This window comes from Heptranchias perlo, chromosome 4 (genome assembly GCF_035084215.1).
Source record: "Heptranchias perlo isolate sHepPer1 chromosome 4, sHepPer1.hap1, whole genome shotgun sequence".
In the NCBI taxonomy this organism is placed as follows: Eukaryota; Metazoa; Chordata; class Chondrichthyes; order Hexanchiformes; family Hexanchidae; genus Heptranchias; species Heptranchias perlo.
In genome coordinates this window covers 113,339,615-113,364,739 of record NC_090328.1, presented here as the reverse complement: position 1 = coordinate 113,364,739, position 25,125 = coordinate 113,339,615, and the positions used below count along the sequence as shown (strand labels likewise).

General features: G+C 44.8%; 1 protein-coding gene across 3 annotated transcripts in view; it reads right to left on the bottom strand.

The window, feature by feature from the left end:
* The window catches only part of bnc2 (basonuclin zinc finger protein 2), a 539,145-nt gene that overhangs the window by 480,648 nt on the left and 33,372 nt on the right, over positions 1-25,125 (bottom strand). The gene's annotated exons all lie outside the window — the stretch shown is intronic.

Below are 25,125 nucleotides of genomic sequence, written 5' to 3'. Positions count from 1 at the left end.
TAAACAGTGTAAAAAGTGCCAACTGCTACTAGTCACAACACTGCCAAAACACTCAGCTTTCCAATCAACATTGTCCCCCCGCCACAAATAAAACACCCGCCCCCACTGTCCCCCCCGCCACAAATAAAACACCCGCCCCCACTGTCCCCCCGCCACAAATAAAACACCCGCCCCCACTGTCCCCCCGCCACAAATAAAACACCCGCCCCCACTGTCCCCCCGCCACAAATAAACACCCGCCCCCACTGTCCCCCCCGCCACAAATAAAACACCCGCCCCCACTGCCCCCCGCCACAAATAAACACCCGCCCCCACTGTCCCCCCCGCCACAAATAAAACACCCGCCCCCACTGTCCCCCCGCCACAAATAAAACACCCGCCCCCACTGTCCCCCCGCCACAAATAAAACACCCGCCCCCACTGTCCCCCCGCCACAAATAAACACCCGCCCCCACTGTCCCCCCCGCCACAAATAAAACACCCGCCCCCACTGTCCCCCCGCCACAAATAAAACACCCGCCCCCACTGACCCCCCCGCCACAAATAAAACACCCGCCCCCACTGTCCCCCCCGCCACAAATAAAACACCCGCCCCCACTGTCCCCCCCGCCACAAATAAACACCCGCCCCCACTGTCCCCCCCGCCACAAATAAAACACCCGCCCCCACTGTCCCCCCACCACAAATAAAACACCCGCCCCCACTGTCCCCCCACCACAAATAAAACACCCGCCCCAACACACAGAAAACACCCGCTCCCACTGTCCCTCCACAAATAAAACACCCGCCCCAACACACAGAAAACACCCACTCCCAACAAATGAAACACCCGTCCCCACTGTCCCCCCGCCACAAATGAAACACCCGCCCCCAACACAAAAAACACCCGCTCCCAACAAATGAAACACCCGCCCCCACTGTCCCCCCCGCCACAAATAAAACACCCGCCCCCACTGTCCCCCCGCCACAAATAAAACACCCGCCCCTACTGTCCCCCCCGCCACAAATAAAACACCCGCCCCCACTGTCCCCCCGCCACAAATAAAACACCCGCCCCCACTGTCCCCCCGCCACAAATAAAACACCCGCCCCCACTGTCCCCCCCGCCACAAATAAAACACCCGCCCCCACTGTCCCCCCGCCACAAATAAAACACCCGCCCCCACTGTCCCCCCCGCCACAAATAAAACACCCGCCCCCACTGTCCCCCCCGCCACAAATAAAACACCCGCCCCCACTGTCCCCCCCGCCACAAATAAAACACCCGCCCCCACTGTCCCCCCCGCCACAAATAAAACACCCGCCCCCACTGTCCCCCGCCACAAATAAAACACCCCCCCCACTGTCCCCCCGCCACAAATAAAACACCCGCCCCCACTGTCCCCCCCGCCACAAATAAAACACCCGCCCCCACTGTCCCCCCCGCCACAAATAAAACACCCGCCCCCACTGTCCCCCCCGCCACAAATAAAACACCCGCCCCCACTGTCCCCCCCGCCACAAATAAAACACCCGCCCCCACTGTCCCCCCCGCCACAAATAAAACACCCCCCCCCCACTGTCCCCCCGCCACAAATAAAACACCCCCCCCCCACTGTCCCCCCGCCACAAATAAAACACCCGCCCCCACTGTCCCCCCCGCCACAAATAAAACACCCGCCCCCACTGTCCCCCCCGCCACAAATAAAACACCCGCCCCCACTGTCCCCCCCGCCACAAATAAAACACCCGCCCCCACTGTCCCCCCCGCCACAAATAAAACACCCGCCCCCACTGTCCCCCCGCCACAAATAAAACACCCGCCCCCACTGTCCCCCCCGCCACAAATAAAACACCCGCCCCCACTGTCCCCCCCGCCACAAATAAAACACCCGCCCCCACTGTCCCCCCCGCCACAAATAAAACACCCGCCCCCACTGTCCCCCCCGCCACAAATAAAACACCCACTCCCAACAAATAAAACATCCGTCCCCACCGTCCCCCCCACCATAAATAAAACACCCGCCTCCAACAAATAAAACACCCATTCCCACTGTCACCCCAACAAATAAAACACCCATCCCCACTGTCCCCCCGCCATAAATAAAACACCCGCCCCAATAAATAATACAACCGCCCCGACTGTCCCCCCGCCATAATTAAAACACCCGCCCCAATAAATAAAACAACCGCCCCGACTGTCCCCCCGCCATAAATAAAACACCTGCCCCCAACAAATAAAACACCCATTCCCACTGTCACCCCAACAAATAAAACACCCGTCCCCACTGTCCCCCCGCCATAAATAAAACACCTGCCCCAATAAATAAAACACCCGTCCTCACTGTCCCCCCAACAAAATAAAACACCCGCCCCAATAAATAAAACACCCGCCCCCACTGTCCCCGCAACACACAGAAACACTCCCCCCTTAAACTACTGCCCCTGCGCTGAGCTTCTCGAAACAGGTCTCAATGAAATGCCCCTCAGCACCTCACTCGATTGATTGTGTGAGGGACTGGATAATAATCGAGTGCAATGCTGCCTCTATGAGGTTTTTATTTCTTTTGAGTCACTGTGAGGGGAAGTTCAGGGCAGAGCTAAATGTTGCAATCATTAACACTTTGTCTGCTAGAGGTAGCTTAAATCAGCAGCTGGAGGTACAGCATTGTTCTGGGTAAATTGAGCAGAGAACATTTGTGCACTCTAACAATTGTTAAACAATTATGGGACCCCCTCTTGCAACTTAGTGACCGCAATAAGATCAAACATTATCAAGCCTTTTTAATTAGAAGAGGCAATGGTTGATTTAATGGATAACTTTTTATTAACTTTATGAATTAAACACTGTGCTTATACTGTGAACATTGAGAAGGCAGATGTGTGATCTCAAGGATGTTGTTTGATCAGGGACTGTATCGAACACTGATGGTATATGAAGCGAGTAGTTATTTGTGGGTTTATAAAGTGTCCTAATCCAATATACTACCGACAACTTCTAATTGTGGCTGGCCTAGGATCTCTTGGTGTTGATTATGGCAGTTTTCAGTTTTAAGGAAGTGCGGCTGTGTTTTTAGTCTTGCCTCATTACAGCAAACTCTTGTTGTGACCAAGTGCTGCAGCAACAAACATGTTTTCCTTGGTCCAGCCTGAATCCCCATTCGAGTCAGCTGGTACGACCAGCCCTGATTAGATGAAGCCCTGAGATAAGAAAAGCTTCCTTGGCACATCTCATAAATCTGCAATAATGGAGCTCGACTGTACAATGAAACACAAATTATTTTCTTCACGTTCTCTTTTCTTCACTAAAGTGTAAAGCTGTTAGTCATGCCACATTTTTCTTTGAAGGGATTTGCAATGAATTTATCGATAAAACGTGGGTATTGTCAAAAGTAATGAGAATTATTCTCTCAGATGTGTATCCATTAAAAGTGTGGCTTCAGATTAAAACCCCGAACAATAAGTGATTAAAAGGCATTTGGTGCCTAGCACATTGGGGCTCTGATAGGCAATGACACAAAGTGCCAGCTCATGCTTGCCATTCTGAACATAGCAAACTCCTGATTGTAGCTATGAAAGAAAGAAAGGCTTGCATTTTTATAGCGCCTTTCATGACATCCCAAAGCGCTTTACAGCCAATGAAGAACTTCTGAAGCATAATTGTTTTTGTAATGTAGGAAACGCAGCAGTAATTTGAGCACAGCAAGATCCCACAAACAGCAATGTGATAATGACCAGATAATCTGTTTTAGTTTTGTTGGTTGAAGGATAAATATTGGCCAGGAGACCAGGGAGAACTCCCCTGTACTTCTTCAAATAGTGCCATGGGATCTTTTACATTCACCTGAGAGGGCAGAGGGGGCCTCAGTTCAAAGTCTCATCCGAAATACAGCACCTCCGACAGGGCAGCACTCCCTCAGTACTGACCCTCCGACAGTGCAGCGCTCCCTCAGTACTGACCCTCCGACAGTGCAGCGCTCCCTCAGTACTGACCCTCCGACAGTGCAGCGCTCCCTCAGTACTGACCCTCCGACAGTGCAGCGCTCCCTCAGTACTGACCCTCCGACAGTGCAGCGCTCCCTCAGTACTGACCCTCCGACAGTGCAGCGCTCCCTCAGTACTGACCCTCCGACAGTGCAGCGCTCCCTCAGTACTGACCCTCCGACAGTGCAGCGCTCCCTCAGTACTGACCCTCCGACAGTGCAGCGCTCCCTCAGTACTGACCCTCCGACAGTGCAGCGCTCCCTCAGTACTGACTCTCCGACTGGACAGCGCTCCCTCAGTACCGACCGGGCAACGCTCCTTCAGTACCAACCCTCCGGCAGTGCAGCGCTCCTTCAGTACCAACCCTCCGACAGTGCAGCACTCCCTCAGTACTGACCCTCCGACAGTGCAGCACTCCATCAGGACTGCACTGGAATATCAGCCTAGATTTTGTGCTCAAGTCTCTGGAGTGGGATTTGAACCCATGACCTTCTGACTCAGAGGTGAGAGAGAGTGCAGCCACTGAGTCACAGCTAACACCCTGTGCTAATAGAAGTTATTAAGTGGAGGCCAGGTGTTTTTTTCCAGAAGGAGACAAATTGCGGACGAATCATAGTGCCTCATTTTCTCTCAGTTTGCTCTGTGGCCCAGAACATTGCCAGAGGTCCAGGGACAGGCTGCCTGCCCACCCTTTTGGAAAGCAGAATTGTGCATGGCATGGGATTGGGTAACACAAAGAACAGGTACATTATAAATATGGGATAGGACCTTGAAGTTATGCAGTGAAATATAAGGGTACCAGTTCTTATCGTATCTGTAGGAAATTCTTCTGCCTTTCTAAAATAGCAGAAGTAGGAATTTCCTAAAAAATGCACCAACCTTTTATATGCTACTATCCCACAGCATGATTTCAAGACCAATATTAATCTTAAAAATAATTTTAAATCCTTCTAAAAATGTTTAATATACATGCAGGGCACAAAAAATAAAATGTTTGAATAATGCAGGAACATTGAAACAGTTTCAAAGCAAATTAACTAAACTATAACTACCAAAGAATCAAATAGCAACATTGGAGTTTCTGAGGAAAATAAGAATTACACTGATATGATAAAAGTTTATTTAAAAAGGATTTAAATTGTATAGTTGTTCCTAAACTTTCCAAAAAAATAAACTTTATGGAGGTTTCTACCCTTTTAATTAAACTTTAATTAAACTTCATTGTTGTAAACCATTATCAACTAGTCTTTCAAAGTTCTCGAGATTCAGGAACTGTCCCTCTGGATTGGAAAATTGCACGTCACTCCGCTTTTTAAGAAAGGAGAGGGAGGGAAATCAGGGAATTATAGACCAGTTAGCCTAACATCTGTTGTGGGGAAAATGCTGGCGTCTATAATTAAGGATCGGGTGACTGAACACCTCGAGAATTTTCAGTTAATCAGAGAGAGCCAGCATGGATTTGTGAAAGGTAGGTCGTGCCTGACAAACCTGATTGAATTTTTTTGAAGAGGTGACTAAAGTAGTGGACAGGGGAATGTCAATGGATGTTATTTATATGGACTTCCAGAAGGCATTTGACAAGGTCCCACATAAGAGACTGTTAGCTAAGATAGAAGCCCATGGAATCGAGGGAAAAGTACAGACTTGATTAGGAAGTTGGCTGAGCGAAGGCGACAGAGAGTAGGGATAATGGATTGTTACTCACATTGGCAGGATGTGAATAGTGGAGTCCCGCAGGGATCTGTCTTGGGGCCTCAATTATTCACAGTATTTATTAACGACTTAGATGAAGGCATAGAAAGTCTCATATCTAAGTTTGCCGATGACACAAAGATTAGTGGCATTGTAAGCAGTGGAGATGAAAACATAAAATTAAAAAGCGATATTGATAGATTAGGTGAATGGGCAAAACTGTGGCAAATGGAATTCAATGTAGACAAATGTGAGGTCATCCACTTTGGATCAAAAAAGGATAGAACAGGGTACTTTCTAAATGGTAAAAAGTTAAAAACAGTGGATGTTCAAAGGGACCTAGGGGTTCAGGTACATGGGTCACTGAAGTATCATGAACAGGTGCAGAAAATAATCAATAAGGCTAATGAATGCTGGCCTTTATATCTAGAGGACTAGAGTACAAGGGAGCAGAAGTTATGCTGCAGCTATACAAAACCCTGGTTAGACCGCACCTGGAGTACTGTGAGCAGTTCTGGGCACCGCACCTTCGGAAGGACATATTGGCTTTGGAGGGAGTGCAGCGTAGGTTTACTGGAATGATACCCGGACTTCAAGGGTTAAGTTACGAGGAGAGATTACACAAATTGGGGTTGTATTCTCTGGAGTTTTGACGGTTAAGGAGTGATCTGATCGAAGTTTATAAGATATTAAGGGGAACGGATAGGGTGGATAGAGAGAAGCTATTGCCGCTGGTTGGGGATTCTGGGAGTAGGGGGCACAGTCTAAAAATTAGAGCCAGACCTTTCAGGAGCGAGATTAGAAAATATTTCTACACACAAAGGGTGGTAGAAGTTTGGAACTCTCTTCCACAAACGGCAATTGATACTAGCTCAATTGCTAAATTTAAATGTGAGATAGATAGCTTTTTGGCAACCAAAGATATTAAGGGATATGGGCCAAAGGCGGGTATATGGAGTTAGATCACAGATCAGCCATGATCTTATCAAATGGCGGAGCGGGCACGAGGGGCTGAATGGCCTACTCCTGTTCCTATGTTCCTATAAAAGCTTTTGTTTAATTAAAGCATTTTCACAATAGATATTAAAATTCATACTTAGAATTTGTCATCAATCAGCTATATTTTAAACTATCATGGGTTAAATTGAAACAACTTATACATTGAATACGATTGATGTTAAAACTCCCATGACGTTATTTGAAGAGGAACAGCGAGTTCTGGTAAATGTTCTTGGAAAGTATGCTGGTAAATTGAAAATAGTTGTAATAATGAGGACATCTCTCGATGTTAATGCCCTCAACATGCGATGGGCAATAAATGCCGGCCTTGCCATATCTAGAGAGTGAAAATAAATTCAATATTTGCAAGTATATTTAACACCTTTAAGTCAAAAGTTATACATCCACAGATACATCTTGCAAAATTCAAATGCACCCTATTATGTCAAACAGAATTAAGTTGGTTCTATTGTGTCAACTTAAAACATATTTTTTCAGTTCTAAAGTTTTCAAGTGCAACAAGAAAAGGAAAATAGTCGTGACTTTTTTAAAAATTGCTTTCAACAAACATATCGCTAAAAAAAGTGTTTTTGCGTGTAATCCAAGGACATATGCCTAAGTGCAGCAAGCCCTCACATGAGAACAGAACTCAGTGCCAACAGCAAATATGAAACAGCAAAACTACAGCCCCAGGATGTAAGCCCACACTTTCCTCTCCCTGCACCAACCCAGCACACTGCCTGAATCACAGTGCACAGTTATGGCACTCTACATAACAGCAGGTAGCTTTACATCCTTCAGAACATTCTTGTAATTAAAAATGTTTGCAGATCACACCAGTTAGCCATCCTATCAACAGAAAGCACATGGATATCACATTTATGCAACTCATAGGTCCAACTGGACATTATACACTTGTTATTTCCATGAGTTATTGAAATATATTACTGGGGAAAGTGTGTGCGGTATCAACTATTTCTATCATAATTCCAAATTCATAGAAAATTCATGACAATGTCTACCTAACTAATGTTTACATTCCACTATGAGATAAGATCAGAAATTGTTCAGGTTCTTAATAAGGGCAGTAGGTGGCTCTGAGATTCTGTTCCGCTATCCAGCCAGAAGAGAGTCTGTGCCAGCTGTTCTTGGTAATGTTGGAGTCTGGGCTAAAGTAGTTGCAATACATTAGTTTGAAGGATTTACCTTTTCTATATTATTCACCATCTGTAACGTCCTTGTGAGCTGAATAGCCTCCGTTGTTCCAACCGTTCCTCAGCACAATCCTCTTACGCTAGGGATGAGACATGGCTCGACCCTGAGAATCTCTCTTGTGCCTCGTCGGAGACAGGACACAGTACTCAAGATGTGGTCTGACCACAGCCCTGTACTATTTAAACGTGACTTCCTCTGATTTGTACTCTACTAGTCTGACTATATAATTTGGTATTTTATTTGCAGTGATTGGATATGTGGCTTGCCGAATCTATTAAGGCCCCTAGATTCTTTTAACTTCTTACGAAACTATTTCAATATCATTCACAGATTATGTGGATCGCCCATTTTTTTCTTAGTAAGCGCAATAATTTACACTTGTCTGTGACTCACGTCAATCATCAGCAAAGTGATGGAAGGTGTCGTCGACAGTGCTATCAAGCTGCACTTACTCACCAACAACCTGCTCACTGATGCTCAGTTTGGGTTCCACCAGGACCATTCGGCTCCAGGCCTCATTACAGCCTTGGTCCAAACATTTACCAAAAGAGCTGAATTCCAGAGGTGAGGTGAGAGTGACTGCCCTTGACATCAAGGCAGCATTTGACCCAGTGTGGCACCAAGGAGCCCTAGTAAAATTGAAGTCCATGGGAATCAGGGGGAAAACTCTCCAGTGGCTGGAGTCACACCCAGCACAAAAGAAGATGGTGCTGGTTGTTGGAGGCCAATCATCTCAGCCCCAGGATATCACTGCAGGAGTTCCTCAGGGCAGTGTCCTAGGCCAAACCATCTTCAGCTACTTCATCAATGACCTTCCCTCCATCATAAGGTCAGAAATGGGGATGCTCGCTGATGATTGCACAGTGTTCAGTTCCATTCGCAATCCCTCCGAAAATGAAGTAGTCCGTGCCCGCATGCAGCAAGACCCAGAAAACATCCAGGTTGGGCTGATAAGTGGCAAGTAACATTTGCGCCAGACAAGTGCCAGGCAATGACCATCTCCAACAAGAGAGAGTCGAACCAACCCACTTTGACATTCAACGGCATTACCATCACCGAATCCCCCACCATCAACATCCTCGGTGTTACCATTGACCAGAAACTTAAATGGACCAGCTACATAAATACTGTGGCTACAAGAGCAGGTCAAAGGCCGGGTATTCTGCGGCGAGTGACTCACGTCCTGACTCCCCAAAGCATTTCCACCATCTACAAGGCACAAGTCAGGAGTGTGATGGAATACTCTCCACTTGCTTGGATGAGTGCAGCTCCAACAACACTCAAGAAGCTCGACACCATCCAAGATAAAGCAGCCCGCTTGATTGGCACCCCATCCACCACCCTAAACATTCACTCCCTTCACCACCGGCGCACAGTGGCTGCAGTGTGTACCATCCACAGGATGCACTGCAGCAACTCGCCAAGGCTTCTTCGACAGCACCTCCCAAACCCGCGACCTCTCCCACCTAGAAGGACAAGAGCAACAAGCACATGGGAACAACACCACCTGCACGTTCCCCTCCAAGTCACACACCATCCCGACTTGGAAATATATCGCCGTTCCTTCGTCGTCGCTGGGTCAAAATCCTGGAACTCCCTTCCTAACAGCACAGTGGGAAAACCGTCACCACACGGACTGCAGCGGTTCAAGAAGGCGGCTCACCACCACCTTCTCAAGGGCAATTAGGGATGGGCAATAAATGCCAGCCTCGCCAGCAACGCCCACATCCCATGAACGAATAAAAAAAATCTACAAGATGCACTGCAGCAACTCGCCAAGGCTATTTTGACAGCATCTCCCAAACCCGCGACCTCTACCACCTAGAATGACAAGGGCAGCAGGCGCATGGGAACACCACTATCTGCACGTTCCCCTCCAAGTCACTCTCCATCCTGACTTGGAAATATACCACCGTTCCTTCATCGTCGCTGGGTCAAAATCCTGGAACTCCCTACCTAACATCACTGTGGGAGAACCTTCACCACACGGACTGCAGCGGTTCAAGAAGGCGGCTCACCACCACCTTCTCAAGGGCAATTAGGGATGGGCAATAAATGCTGGCCTTGCCAGTGACACCCGCATCCCATGAATGAATTAAAAAAAAAGTTCTGTTCATTTACATAATTTTATTGAGTCATTTTGTAGTTCCCAAACTACCTCCTCAGATTTAACGGTTCCCCTAGTTTGGGTTCTGTCTACAATTTTCACCACTTCATATTGATCTTCAGCATCAAATCACTAATGGAAATTAGAAACAGTAGGAATCCAGACACAGATCCCTGGAGCATTCCACTCAACATTTCCCGCCACCCTGACATCATTCCCGAACATGTACACATTGCTTCCTATCCTCCAGCCAATTCTTAACCATTCCCAGCCCTTGAATCCCCACCAATCAGAGCTTAAGTAACAGCTTTCATTGCGGGATGGAATTTTTTGGACATCTAAGTAGGATAGAGGTGAAACGAGTCTTGTTCGCAAGCACAAAACCAGAGATACAGAACCAGCAACGCTTTCTACACCCCACCCAATTTTTGCCGACTCACTATTTTGAATTACCGACCCAAGACCAATTCCCACCCCCCCTGCCCCTCCACCCTCCTCCATATCTTGGGGCTTTGCACAGGCCATGTGAGATGTCAGTTCCTCAAAATAAAGTCATGAACAGGGTCCCAAGGATAAATCCCCAAAGTGATTATTCCCAAGATCTTGGCTGAACCTCTGCCTTCTGCCTTTGTGTCCTGCAGTCTGGCCTACGAACCAACTATTAGTTACCAACATCACAGATCAGGGTCAATATCAATATATACAGCAGTACAACAAGAGCCTCCTGATATGTTAAGAAAGGATAATGCTAAGCAGAAATTCCATGTACATAGAATTACATAGAATTTATAGAAATTCGGCCCAACTGATCTATTCCGGTGTTTATGCTCCACACAAGCCTCCTCCCACCCCTCTTCATCTAATCCTTTCTCCCTCATGTACTGATCTAGTTTCCCCTTAAATGCATCTATGTTATTCGCCTCAACCATTCCATGTGGTAGCGAGTTCCACATTCTCACCACTCTCTGGGTAAAGAAGTTTCTCCTGAATTCCCTGTTGGATTTATTAGCAATTATCTTATATTTATGACCCCCAGTGGACCCACAAGTGGACCTATCCATGTACATTTTAACATGATTAGTATATATGGCTTTCCTTAGGATTTTCCAAGTAAGGTTTGGAATTAGCTGTATAACAGTTTGCTGTGATTTTAAGTCAACAAAAACAGTGGTGTTAAATGTTATGAATTACTTGACTTAAAAACAAGTGGCTACAGAACAATTTCTCACCCGATATACAGTTTAGGAACAAACAATTTCAGTGGCAATAACAAGAATTTTGATCAAAGGAAGCTTTGTATCTGAGGAGGGACAGACTGTAACTGGAATCAGGTTTGAATCTTTCTTACGGCCGTTAAGAAGGGGCACACGAGCACTAACATTTTTATTTTCAACGGGCAGGCCAACTGGAAGAGACTCTGACTTTTACAGCACAAACGGCAAACTTCTTTCATTTTATCTGTAGCTGGGAGGCTGTTGCAACACGATGTTTGCTGTGTGTCACCCAGCGTGGGAATGCCGACTGACTGCCCCTCAGGCATGTCAAGATTTAGTCTGTCACATCCAGTCGCTACTCAACAGGTCTCGAGCCATACCTGTTATGACAAGTATCACTCACATTCAGGCACCACACCTGGAACTAACACCACATACATCTCAACAGCAATGACTTTGTTCCAGTTGCCAAGTGGGAAAGATTTTTTTTGTTGTTGAAGAAACTATAAGGACCCAGGCAGTAATGAAGAAATTAGTGAAAGGAAGTTTCTGGAATGTTTTTTTGTGTTATTGATTGTTACTAATAAGAAACTTTCAGAATGGTTATTCTAATGCTAGGGCAGGGAGGTCGAGAGATTAGATCAGGTTAGATCTTAAACTGTTTGGCCAAGCTAAAGTGACTGGAGCTGTCGGCCAAAACCTGCCATCTGCTGTTAAGATCCAGCCGGTCACGCCCCTGATGCATTGCTTAAAACAAATCAAATCACCTCTTTTTTTCGTCCTGAACATCAGAAATGAGAAAAGTTACTTCAAATCACCCCCTAAAATTTGACGGAAATGAAGACTTCAAGTAACCATTCTGCTAACAAAAAGCAATTAGCACAAAATGGTCATCCTTCAATTACTTCAGACAGGTATTAGTAATGACACATAAGGCAAGAGCTTTCCCTTTTACACTTGGCAATTTATGTTTGAGACTATCAAAAAAAAATCAAATCTGCACAGATTTCCTTTCAAGTTGGAGTGAATTTTGCTTTGAATTATTTTTTGCAAAGTGATGTCATTTTTTTAACTGAATTGTAGAGAAAATATAGCATCACAGTCACAGAGGACAAATCCGGCTAGCCGAGTGCAAAGAAACCCACCCTGTTCCTTCCACACAAATACAATTTGGGGTATATGCATTTTCTTTATATATCTCTGGATCCTAAGCCCTTTGCGCCTCCCCACTAGCTGTGTTCAGATTTTTATTCAAATTGGATTCACACCACAAAACTAATTCTCTGCCACCATATTTCATGCCACACTCAGAACCACTCCATCAGTTTGGGAAATGATCAGTCTTTCGGAAAAGAAAAAACTGCTTCAAAGTGAACCTGGTAAATGAAATTGAGACCAGCACTGAAGAAACTGTCTGCTTTTTAAACCCATGAAAAACTGTTTGTGCTTCATGAAACTGAAAGTGCATGGAACTTATCTCAAACAGTGGAGCTATGCAGTGCAGATTTAGTTTTACGATAGCTTTGAAACAGCTTATGTCCCGTGATTCCCCACAGGGGGGATTGCTGATCTCAATCACACCAAGAGACAAAGTCACAGCCAGATGCTTTGCTACAAAGAGGGTGGGAGGAAAATCCTACCAACAAGTCACGATAAAAAGTACAAGCAGTGAGTTACAGAGCAATTCTGGCAGAAATCAAGAGCCCAACCTGCCCGACTCTAAATGACGCATGGCGCATAGGAGTTTAAAATAGGATGAGGGGAGGACAGAAAAATGGAAATGAAAATGATAACCTGAGTTAGGATATTTTACCAGGATAACTATGCTTTAGTTTGAAAATCAAAAAAACGGTTTCCTTTCGCCTGTTTGTCAGACTGTTTTTGGGGGCAGCTTTAAAATGGCGATTAACAATTATCAAAGCACTCCCAGCTCTCCAGCAGACCTGTAAGCAATAATGAAAGGAGTGAGACATCACTGGGACAGTACTCTTGGGCCCCATTCCTACCTCAGCATTTCAGTGCTCCAGGCAGCTCCCCAACCAGGAGCAGGTGACACCACTGTCGACCTCTCCTTAAGCGTCTGTGTTGCATTAATGCTAAGGCCGATAGCAAAGGACACAAATCCCCTGCTGCATCTGAATGCATTCCAAGGTCTCAGACCCACTCAGTGCAGTTAATCCCCTGCAGCTGGAACTTGCTCTCTACCATACTTATCTAATACATTTTTTAAAGGTTACTCACCGGTGACAAATGTAACCTCGCTTTAAGTAGTTTCCACCACTTCCCTTCCCTTCCCCCCTCCCCCGACTGTGACATTTTAACTTGTGGATTTGATCCCTTAGCTTTTTGAAAGCATGGGAACAGATAACAGCACAAGTGAAAACACAAATGCAGTAATTGTAAGACTGTGTAAGGAAGTGGCAGAGAGGTTTTACAGTTCTGTGATATTAACATTACAGATTTCAAACCTAAGAGACAGATAGGCAGAGAGAAACATAGAAACATAGAAAATAGGAACAGGAGTGGGCCATTCGGCCCTTCGAGCCTGCTCCGCCATTCAATATGATCATGGCTGATCCTCTATCTCAATACCATATTCCTGCTCTCTCCCCATGCCCCTTGATGCCTTTTGTGTCTAGAAATCATTCTCCTTCTTAAATATATTCAGTGACTTGGCCTCCACGGCCTTCTGTGGTAGAAAATTCCACAGGTTCACCACCCTCTGAGTGAAGAAATTTCTCCTCATCTCAGTCCTAAATGTCCTACCCAGTATCCTGAGACTGTGACCCCTCGTTTTGGACCCCCCAGCCAGGGGAAACATCTTCCCTGCATCCAGTCTGTCTAGCCCTGTCAGAATTTTATATGTTTCAATGAGATCCCCTCTCATTCTTCTAAACTCGAGTGAATACAGGCCGAGACGACCCAATCTCTCCTCATACGACAGTCCTGCCGTCTCAAGAATCAGTCTGGTGAACCCTTGCTGCACTTCCTCTCTGGCAAGTATATCCTTTCTTAGGTAAGGAGACCGAAACTGCACACAATACTCCAGGTGTGGTCTCACCAAGGCCCTGTATAACTGTATAACATCCTTGCTCCTGTACTCAAATCCTCTTGCAATGAAGGCCAACATACCATTTGCCTTCCTAACTGCTTGCTGCACCTGCATGTTTGCTTTCAGTGACTGGTGTACACGGACACCCAGGTCCCTTTGTACATCAACATTTCCCAATCCGTCACCATTTAAATAATACTCTGCCTTTCTGTTTTTCCTTCTGAAGTGGATAACTTCACATTTATCCATGTTATACTGCATCTGCCATGTATTTGCCCACTCACTCAACTTGTCTAAATCACCTTGAAGTCTCTTTGCATCCTCCTCACAACTCACAATCCCACCTAGTTTTGTGTCGTCAGCAAACTTGGAAATATTACATTTGGTTCCCTCATCCAAATCATTGATATATATTGTGAATAGCTGGGGCCCAAGCACTGATCCCTGCAGTACCTCACTAGTCACCGCCTGCCACCCCGAAAAAGACCCATTTATTCCTATTCTCTGTTTCCTGTCTGTTAACCAATTTTCAATCCATGCCAGTATATTACCACCAATCCCATGTGCTTTAATTTTGCACACTAATCTCTTATGTGGGACTTTATCAAAGGCCTTCTGAAAATCCAAATAAACTACATCCACTGGTTCTCCCTTATCTATTCTACCAGTTACATCCTCAAAAAATTCCAGTAGGTTTGTCAAACACGATTTCCCTTTCATAAATCCATGTTGACTTTGTCTAATCCCATTGATATTTTCTAAGTGTCCTGTTATCACATCCTTTATAATAGATTCTAGCATTTTCCCTACTACTGATGTTAGGCTAACCGGTCTGTAGTTCCCTGTTTTCACTCTCCCTCCTTTTTTAAATAGTGGGGTTACATTTGCCACCCTCCAATCTGCAGGAACTGTTCCATAATCTATAGAATTTTGAAAGATGACAACCAATGAATCAACTATTTCCATGGCTACCTCTTCTAGTACTCTGGGATGCAGATTATCAGGCCCTGGGGATTTATCGGCTTTCAGTCCCATTCATTTCTCCAGCACTATTTTATTTACTAATACTAATTTCCTTTAATTCCTCCTTCTCACGAGTCCCTTGGTTCCCTAGCATTTCTGGGAAGTTATTTGTGTCCTCTTCCGTGAAGACAGAACCAAAGTATTTGTTTAATTGCTCTGCCACTTCCCTGTTCCCCATTATAAATTCTCCCGTATCTAACTGTAAGGAACCTACATTTGTCTTCACTAATCTTTTTCTTTTTACATACTTGTAGAAGCTTTTACAGTCCACTTCTATGTTCCTTGCAAGTTTACTCTCAGACTCTGTTTTTTTCCCCTCTTAATCAACCTCTTGGTCCTTTTTTGCTGAATTCTAAACTGCTCCCAATCCTCAGGCTTGCTACTTTCTCTGGCAACTTTATATGACTCCTCTTTGGATCTAACACAATCCTTAATTTCTTTTGTTAGCCAATGTTGGGCCACTTCTCCTTTTGTGTTTTTGCACCAGAAGGGAATGTATAACTGTTGCAATTCATGCATTCATTCCTTAAATGTCAGTCATTGCCTATCCACCGTCATGCCTTTTAATGAAGCTTCTGAATCTATCATAGCCAACTCACTTCTCATATTTTCGTAGTTTCATTTGTTTAGATTTAGGACCCTAGTTTCGGATTGGACTACTTCACTTTCCATCTGAATGAAGAATTCTATCATGTTATGGTCACTCTTCCCTAAAGGACCCTGCACAACAAGATTATTAATTAACCCCTTCTCATTGCACAATACCCAATCTAGGATAGCCTGTTCCCTCGTTGGCTCCTCAACGTACTGGTCTAAAAAACCATCTCGTACACACTCCAGGAATTCATCCTCCAAAGTATCATTGCTAATTTGGTTTGGCCAGTCTATATACAGATTAAAGTCACCCATGATTACTGTAGTACCCTTGTTACATGCATCTCTAATTTCCTGTTTATGCCGTCCCCTACATTACCACTACTGTTTGACAGCCTATAAACAACTCCCACCAGTGTTTTCTGCCCCTTGGTGCTTCTTAACTCCACCCGGACTGATTCTACATCTTGATTTTCTGAGCCAATATCCTTTCTCACTATTGCTCTGATTTCATCCTTTACTAACAACGCCACCCCACCTCCTTTTCCTTTTTGCCTGTCCTTCCTAAATATCGAATATCCTTGGATATTCAGCTCCCAGTCTTGGTCACCCTGCAGCCATGTCTCCGTAATTGCAATTATATCATATCCATTTACAGAGAGAGAGAAAAAGAGAGAAACAAGCAGGGGAGAGAGAGAAATGAGAAGAAAAAAAGTGACAGAGAAAGAGAAAAGCATCAAGAGACTCCTCTAACCTTCTCCATGTTCTTATTTGCACTCCAGCTGGCCCACAGTGGACTTTCTATTACTGGTGCCCAACAGACCATACTTCATACTATCCACTGACTCTTAGCAGAGACCCTTCTCGGCTCGAGCTGGGTGAGTCCACTGACCACCTGGTGTCTGACCAAAGTCACGATCTTTCTCCTTATTGAGACTACCTGGCCTGGCTATACTTTCCACCCTGATCTCCACCAAGCAGGCATGGCCTTGGGCTCCGAATCCCACAGTACTCCTTTGGCACCTTCTCATATTCGAGCACCTCACCCGTTATCACCCCCCCTCCCCCATCTCTCTTTTAAGGTCATTATTGTTCACTGCCCTCTGAAGCCCCCCCTTAGCAGTGAATTCCTCACTGAAACTTCCTCCCTAATTTCCTCACTCAGTCTTTGCCCTCCTGTCCTTACTCAACCTCACCCTGCATATCAGCACTCCCATCTATATCCACCGCCTCCAAGGTCTCTATCACCAACAAGGCCATTTCCAACCTCTTCCTGCTTTTACGGTTCTCATCACTCTGTTTGCCATAACCATTTCACCAACACCTTCCATCCCTTGAAAATAGTCACCAGCTCCTTCTTCAGATCCCTCTCCAACAATCAAATCGCTGCCTCTATCAATCCATTCAACAGCTGTCTTGCTTCCTCTTTCAGTAGATGTCATCAACACTCAAATCCTTATTCATCTGTCTCATCGCTCACCCCCTGTTTGAAACCGTTCTGACTGGTTTCCATCTTGACCACTGCATTGAAGTCACTTGGTCACCAACACCATTCTATGTAACTGTGACTGCAGCATTATCCATTCTGATCCTCCTTGACCTCTTTATGGCTTTCGCCACAGCTGGCCATCCATCCTTCTCCACCACAGCTGGCCATCCATCCTTCTCCACCACAGCTGGCCATCCATCCTTCTCCACCACAGCTGGCCCTCCATCCTTCTCCACCACAGCTGGCCCTCCATCCTTCTGCACCACAGCTGGCCCTCCATCCTTCTGCACCACAGCTGGCCCTCCATCCTTCTCCACCACAGCTGGCCCTCCATCCTTCTCCACCACAGCTGGCCCTCCATCCTTCACCACCACAGCTGGCCCTCCATCCTTCTCCACCACATACAAATAATGACAAACAGCAAAAAACCCTCTGGTCCATCCAGCCTGTCTCACACAATTGTGATACCTTGTGTATTACAATATATACACTCCCCACCCCACCCGAAACCACGTGATCTCCTGGGAGAGGCAAAAAAACAGATTAAAAACCCAGGACAATTTGGAGAAAAAAAAATCTGGGATATTCCTCTCCAAACCCCTAGGCAATCGAACCTAGACCAGGAGATCACTCTGACCCCGATAATTCTATGCAGCACCTACCCTTTTGTACGAGGTGATCTCTGCCCCAGCCAGAAACAGGTCCAGTTCTCGCTTGAAGAAGAGCTGGATCTATTTCTGTCTGGGGCAGAGATCACCTCGTATGAAAGGTAGGCACTGCATAGAACTATCACCACATGGTTCCATTCTTAGCCTCCCTCCTATTCCTCATCTATAAGTTACCTTTTGACAACATAATCAGCCATCTCGTCCCTAACTCTTTAAGTCTCTCACCAAACCTCTCCACCTTGCTCATCTCCCCTCATCTTCAAAAATCTTCTTAAACCCTATCTCTTTGATCATGCATTTGGCTACTTCCCCTAGTTTCCTATTCCTGCTCAGGCCTGTCCCCCAACTATGTAACACCTTTGGGACATTCTGTTATATTAAAGGTATTATATAATTGTAAGCTGTTGTTGGTTTTGTTGCTGTTCAGTTCTCACATGGGGAGAGTGCATGAGAGCGGGGTTAGTTTTGGATTGCTCTAGAGAAAAGCTGGCAAAGACTCAATGGGCCGAATGACCTCCTTCTGTGCTACAAACATCTATGGTTCATTGCAGAGCACAGGTTAGGTATTGATATCCATTGCAATCCTTTGCAAATGGGGTCACTGTGCTAGAATGTAGATACATAGTGAACTACAGGTCTGTTCCATGAGGTTCAGAGCAGATCCCTCTTGCTAAATTTTGAAACCAGAAATATCTTATCCATTTATGTAAGATTCTTTAGGGCATAGTCCTGGAGAAGTGGGACTAATTGGTAGCTCTTTCAGAGAGCTGGCACAGGCACAATGGGCCGAATGGCCTCCTTCTACGCTGTAAGATGCTTTGATTCTATGATAGTCCTCAAGTAGCACTTGCTAAGTCTCAATATTGAGATGTAGACCAGTAGTCGACCACTGACAGTGCGTCTAGACAGTTGGAATGGTGACTATTTATTGATGCTGGATTGTGCACGCATCATACTCAGACTAATTATTCACGTTTTACTGAAAACTGTGAAAAAAAGACACTTTTGTATTTAAACATTGATTACATAACAGTGCTCCAGTAATTTCAGCAGGCCATTGACCTTCTCTCCTAGGCCTGTCACCTTTTGTCTACTCCAAAACAAGGCCTATTTCAGCTTTGAACAGAGGGTGAGACTTCGGCATAGAGTTAATCACCTTTATTTAACCCACTCTTTCTCTTCAAATTTCCCGTCTCTCTCTGAATGAATTTTTCCACTTGTTTCTTCTCCAACAAATAAAGTTCACACGTGACACCTTTAATAAGGAGTTAACCTCTGGTTATTTAATAGGTTGTCATTACATAGCAGATTTTGGTTTGATTGTGTTGTACGATGTCTAACTTAAGTTGCTATTAATGTACCTTTTACAACCACTGTTTACTCACCCACAGCGACTAGTGGATTGTAAAATCCTGGATATATTTGCACAAGTTACTCAGCATCTCATAACGTGCTGATAATATAGTGTATTGTGAATATGACAATATGTATTTTCAAAAATTACTTTATTTACCTGAGTATTTTGTAAGTGGTTGCTATCATAACATAGGGAACAATTAATCTGAGAGTCCGTTCCTTTCACTGGACTCAAAGCATGAAAACTGAACCTCAAAGGAATAAACAGTCTCTATTCACCACGAATACAAATGTTGCTTTCAAGCTTTCAACAGTACTTGATGTTTCTTTCCTAGAGTGCCGTAGATTAGCAGAGTCAGGTTTCCACTTTCTTATCCCAGCTTCTACCCACCCACTCTCCATGAGGCAAGACCATCGAGAAAGGAGTCAACACACAGTCCAGGCATCAAGCTGGGGAAAATTGACGAGGATTAAGGAGAAATTGGACATGATTGCCACTGTGAAACAGGGCAATGGAGAAGGTCATCCCGAACAAAATGAATGGGAATTCACTGTTGTGAAAGGGATTCTAAAGGGAGAGCTGGTTGGTGATGATAAACCAATGGTTGACTTTACAGATCAGGACCAGAAGGGCAGCGAACAGCTGAGGAAAAATTCTGAGCAACAGATATAACAGAATGTGGAATCTAAGAAGCAGAGATCAAGTCAACACTACTAAACCTGCAGAGACAGCTGGGGAGAGAGCAGCTACTGTAAAGAGAATATAGAAAAGGGAGCATTCAGCACAAAGCAAAAACTAGCACAAGCAAAGATGGACATTGAGAAGGTTGATGAAAAGCTGCTGGATTTACACGATCACTTTCCACAAGGAGTAGGTCTCGCTAGGCATTGCCAAGACCAAAACACTTAAAAAAACGATTGGCTCAAGCTAACAAAGAATCTCAGGACAGACTGCAGTCAAGGCCAGAGATGATACAATTGGATGGGGAGCAGGGCCACGGTTGAACGGGGAGTAGAGTGGGGAACTAGCACAATGGAGTGGGAACTACCACTTCAAACCTCTTCCTGCCTTTGGACGGGATTTCAGATCCACAAAAGCAAACTTGGTCCCTAAGGATGACATCATGGCTTGTGCCCTGGGAAACGAGACAAAAACCAGGTCACCCCTCTAAAAAGAGGCAAACCACAAAAAGACATACACTGTATAATACTTACTGTCTTCATTCAAGCTGTGTGGAGTGAACGGTCCGTTGGAGGGGCAGGAGAGTGACACAGAGTAATACCCATGGAGAGGGTAACACCAAATACCTAAATACTCAACAATATGAATGGTGAAAGCGATAGGCTGTAATCTGCAATTAATGTGCAAAAGGCCAAACCTGTTGTCTCCATGCGGCCACACACAAAATGGATTAATGTGTTCCAAACATTTGCTTGTGCACAAAACTCGTTTGTTTGCATGGTGCACGGTATAGAATTATACTGATATAAAAATATTCTAATAATGCTCATTTTCACCACATTCACAACCACTTTGAATTGATGCTCACATGGAAGGAATCTGTTATTTTTTTAATTTAGTGTTTGATTTGGAGGCAGTAGGGTCAGTAACCAGAGGACACAGATTTAAGATAATCGGCAAAAGAACCAGAGGGGAGATGAGGAGACATTATTTACGCAGTGAGTTGTTATGATCTGGAATGCACTGCCTGAAAGGGTGGTGGAGCAGATTCAATAGTAACTTTCAAAAAGGAATTGGATAAATACTTGAAAAGGAAAAAACTTGCAGGGCTATGGGGAAAGAGCAGGGGAGTGCGACTAATTGGATAGCTCTTTCAAAGAGCCAGCACAGGCATGATGGGCCAAATGGCCTCCTTCTGGACTGTATGATTCTATGATGTGTGTTTAGAGGCCAAATTCCCGACTGAAAATATACAGAAATCAGCTCTTGCTGCTTCAGAAAGCCTAACATATAATTTTCAAACACCAAATTTTGGCAACCTTGCAGAGATAAGACCTGAGTGAACTCACGAGTCATTTGTGCATGAAATCTTGCCCAGGTCCAAACATTGGCTCCTTTACGCATACTCACCCTCCGTGAGCACCTTTGGTACGCCCAGACAGAGTGAATATTGAACATTAACCAGGACATTCACATAATAAGCACACAGAAACAACGGGCAATGATGGTACTGCACATGGGCACCTGCCAACTGAGGGAGCCAAGATCTAGAATGATACAAGGGGGAGTGTGGTGGCAGCCAGTAAGAGGCTGTTTTATAAACTATTTCAGTAGTTAACTATTCATCGGGGGGCAGGGTGCAACACACTCAACTTCAAAGAAATTTTGATGATTACCACACGAGTACATGATGTGAAGAATTACATTGCTTGTGTTCAGCAGCCAGGTAACGAAGGTGCTACCACTTCTCTCTCAACCAGGCCTTAGCTTTGCAGCTCGGGAATACACGTCTAGAGGAACTCTCGTCACACCTTGGCCACCCCAGTTACTTAGATCATAGAATCATACAGCACAGAAGGAGGCCATTTGGCCCAACATGCCTGTGCCAGCTCTTTGAAAAAGCTATCCAATTAGTCCCACTCCCATGCTCTTTCCCCAGAGCCCTGCAAATTTTTCCACTTCAAGGATTTATCCAATTCCCCTTTGAAAGTTATTATTGAATCTGCTTCCACCTCCCTTTCAGGCAGTGAATTCTAGATCATGACAACTCACTGCATAAAAAAATTTCTCCTCATCTCCCCTCTGGTTCTTTTGCCAATTACCTTAAATCTGTGTCCTCTGGTTACTGACCCTCCTGCCCAGATGTGATGTTTTGACTTGGGGTGTGGGAAGATTAAAGAAAGGACACAATTGTGCTGCTGTAATAACTGCACCGTTTTGGTTGAGAATGGATCTGGCCACGGACAAGGCCCACGCAGGATGAAGAAAGCTGCTTGGCTGCGAGAAACAAGATAAACAGCAATAAAATAATAATAAAAAAATGAAAGAGATGCTGGGCTAGATTTCCCCTTTGGTGAAAATGCTGTTCAGCCTAACAAAAAGGGCTTGTGTCAGACCAAGGCACCAAGTAAAAGCTGGTGCCTGGATTGAATTTTTTCTTCTTACGCTAGCTAGTCATAGGGATTCTTCACTCCATCCCAAAAACATCAGTCAGAACTGGTGTCAACAATCCGTGACATGGTTTATTCAGAATACACAATAAAACAGACACATTGTGCAGTTTATTGAAGCATAGGCTAAAGGGCCGTTGCATTTTAAAAATTGCCACCCCCACAATTGCATTTTTTTTTTAAATCACTATTAAATTTATTTTTTAAGGCTTAATTTATTTTTGTTAAGTTTAGTAAACACTAACAAATCGAGGCATGGCAGGGCAGCTCACACCCGTCGAATGCACGGCCTATGTCATGTGGGAACTCCTTCTCATGTCCTGGACAACCAAGGTGCAGGAAGTGTCATCAGCTTTCGATGATTCTATGATAAATGTCGAATGGGAACCATTATTCTTAGAATCATAGAAAGGTTGCAGCATAGAAGGAGGCCATTCAGCCCATCGAGTTCGTGCCAGCTTTATGCAAGAGCAATCCAGCTAGTCCCACTCCCCTACCCTATCCCCGAAGCCCTGCAAATGTTTTCCTTTCAAGTACTTATCCAGTTCCCTTTTGAAGGCCATGACTAAATCTGCCTCCACCAGCCCCTCGGACATTGCATTCCAGATCCTAACCATTCGCTGTGTAAAAAAGTTTCTCCTCATGTCACCTTTGGTTCTTTTGCCAATCACCTTAAATCTATGTCCTCTGGTTCTTGACCCTTTTGCCAATGGGAACAGTTTCTCTTTCTACTCTGTCTGGACCCCTCATGATTTTGAGTACCTCTGTCAAATCTTCTCGCAATCGTCTCTGTTCCAAGGAGAACAACCCCAGCTTCTCCAGTCTATCCACATAACTAAAGTCCCTCATCCCTGGAATCATTCTAGTAAATCTCTTCAGCACTCTCTCTAAGGCTTCCTAAAATGTGGTGCCCAGAACTGGACACAATACTCCAGTTGTGGCCGAACCAGCCTTTTATAAAGGTTCATCATGACTTCCTTACTTTTGTACTCTATTTATAAAGCCCAGGACCCCGTATGCTTTTTTAACAGCTTTCTCAACCTGCCCTGCCATCTTCAATGATTTGTGTACTTATAACCCCAGATCTCTCTGTTCTTGTACCTCTTTTAGAGTTGTGCCTTCTAGTTTATATTGCCACTCCTCGTTCTTCCTACCGAAAAGTATCACTTCACATTTTTCTGTGTTAAATTTCATCTGCCAAATGTCCGCCCATGCCACCAGCCTGTTTATATCCTCTTGAAATCTATCACTATCCTCCTCACTGTTTACTACCCTTCCAAGTTTTGTGTCATCTGCAAATTTGGAAACTGTGCCCTGTACACCCACATCCAAGTCATTAATATATATTAAGAAAAGCAGTGGTCCCAGCACTGACCCCTGGGGAACACCACTGTACACCTCCCCACAGTCCGAAAAACAACCATTCACCACTACTCTCTGTTTCATGTCCCTTAGTCAATTCCGTACCCATGTTGCTATTGCCCCCTTTATCCCATGAAAAGCCTACTATGCCTTTTGAAAGTCCATATACACCACATCAACTGCATTGCCCTCATCCACCCTTTCTGTTACCTCATCAAAAAACTCTATCAGGTTAGTTAAACACGATTTGCCTTTAACAAATCCATGCTGGCTTTCCTGTATCAATCCACACTCATCCAAGTGACTGTTAATTCTGTCCAAGATTATTGTTTCTAAAAGTTTCCCCACCACTGAGGTTAAACTGACTGGCCTTTAGTTGCTGGGTTTATCCTTACACCCTTTTTTGAACAAGGGAGTAACATTTGCAATTCTCCAGTCCTCTGACACCACCCCCGTGACTACAGATGTTTGGAAGATTATGGCCAATACTCTGCAATTTCCACCCTTACTTCCCTCAGCAACCTAGGAATCTTGAAACAAACATTCTAATAAAACAATTCAAAACACAATTTTTAAGAAATTTGCAACTTTGCTTTCATGTTCTTCACTCCCAGGGCTTGCAATTTGCAGGATTGACTTTTTTTTCACAAATGGCCCTTGCAGAGTTCTAATAGGCCAAAGTTATTTTCAAATGCTAGGAGTTGTGTGGCAGTAGGGGATCCATGGTGTGGTTATTGAAACGGGTGCGTGCTTAAAATTGCAGTTCTTCATTTAAAAGTTGCTGCCTTGCATTCTGACATTTGTCTAAAAATTATCCAAGCGATATCACAAAATGAAAGAAAAATAAAGAAAGACTTGCATTTACATAGCGCCTTTAACGTAGTAAAACATCACAAGGTGCTTTAAAGGAGCAATTATCAAACAAAATTTGACACTGAGCCACATGAGGAGTTAGGACAGGTGACCAAAAGCTTGGTCAAACAGGTAGGTTTTAAGGAGTGTCTTAAAGGAGGAGAGGTGGAGAGCAGGAGAGGTTTAGGGAGGGAATTCCATAGCTCAGGGCCAAGGCAGCTGAAGGCACGGCCGCCAATGGTGGAGCGATTAAAATCGGGAATGCACAAGAGGCCAGAATTGGAGGAGCACAGAGATCTCGGAGGGTGTGGGGCTGGAGGAGGTTACAGAGATAGGGAGGGGTGAGGCCATGGAGGGATTTGAAAACAAGGATGAGATTTTTAAAATGGAGCTGTTCCCAGTCCGGG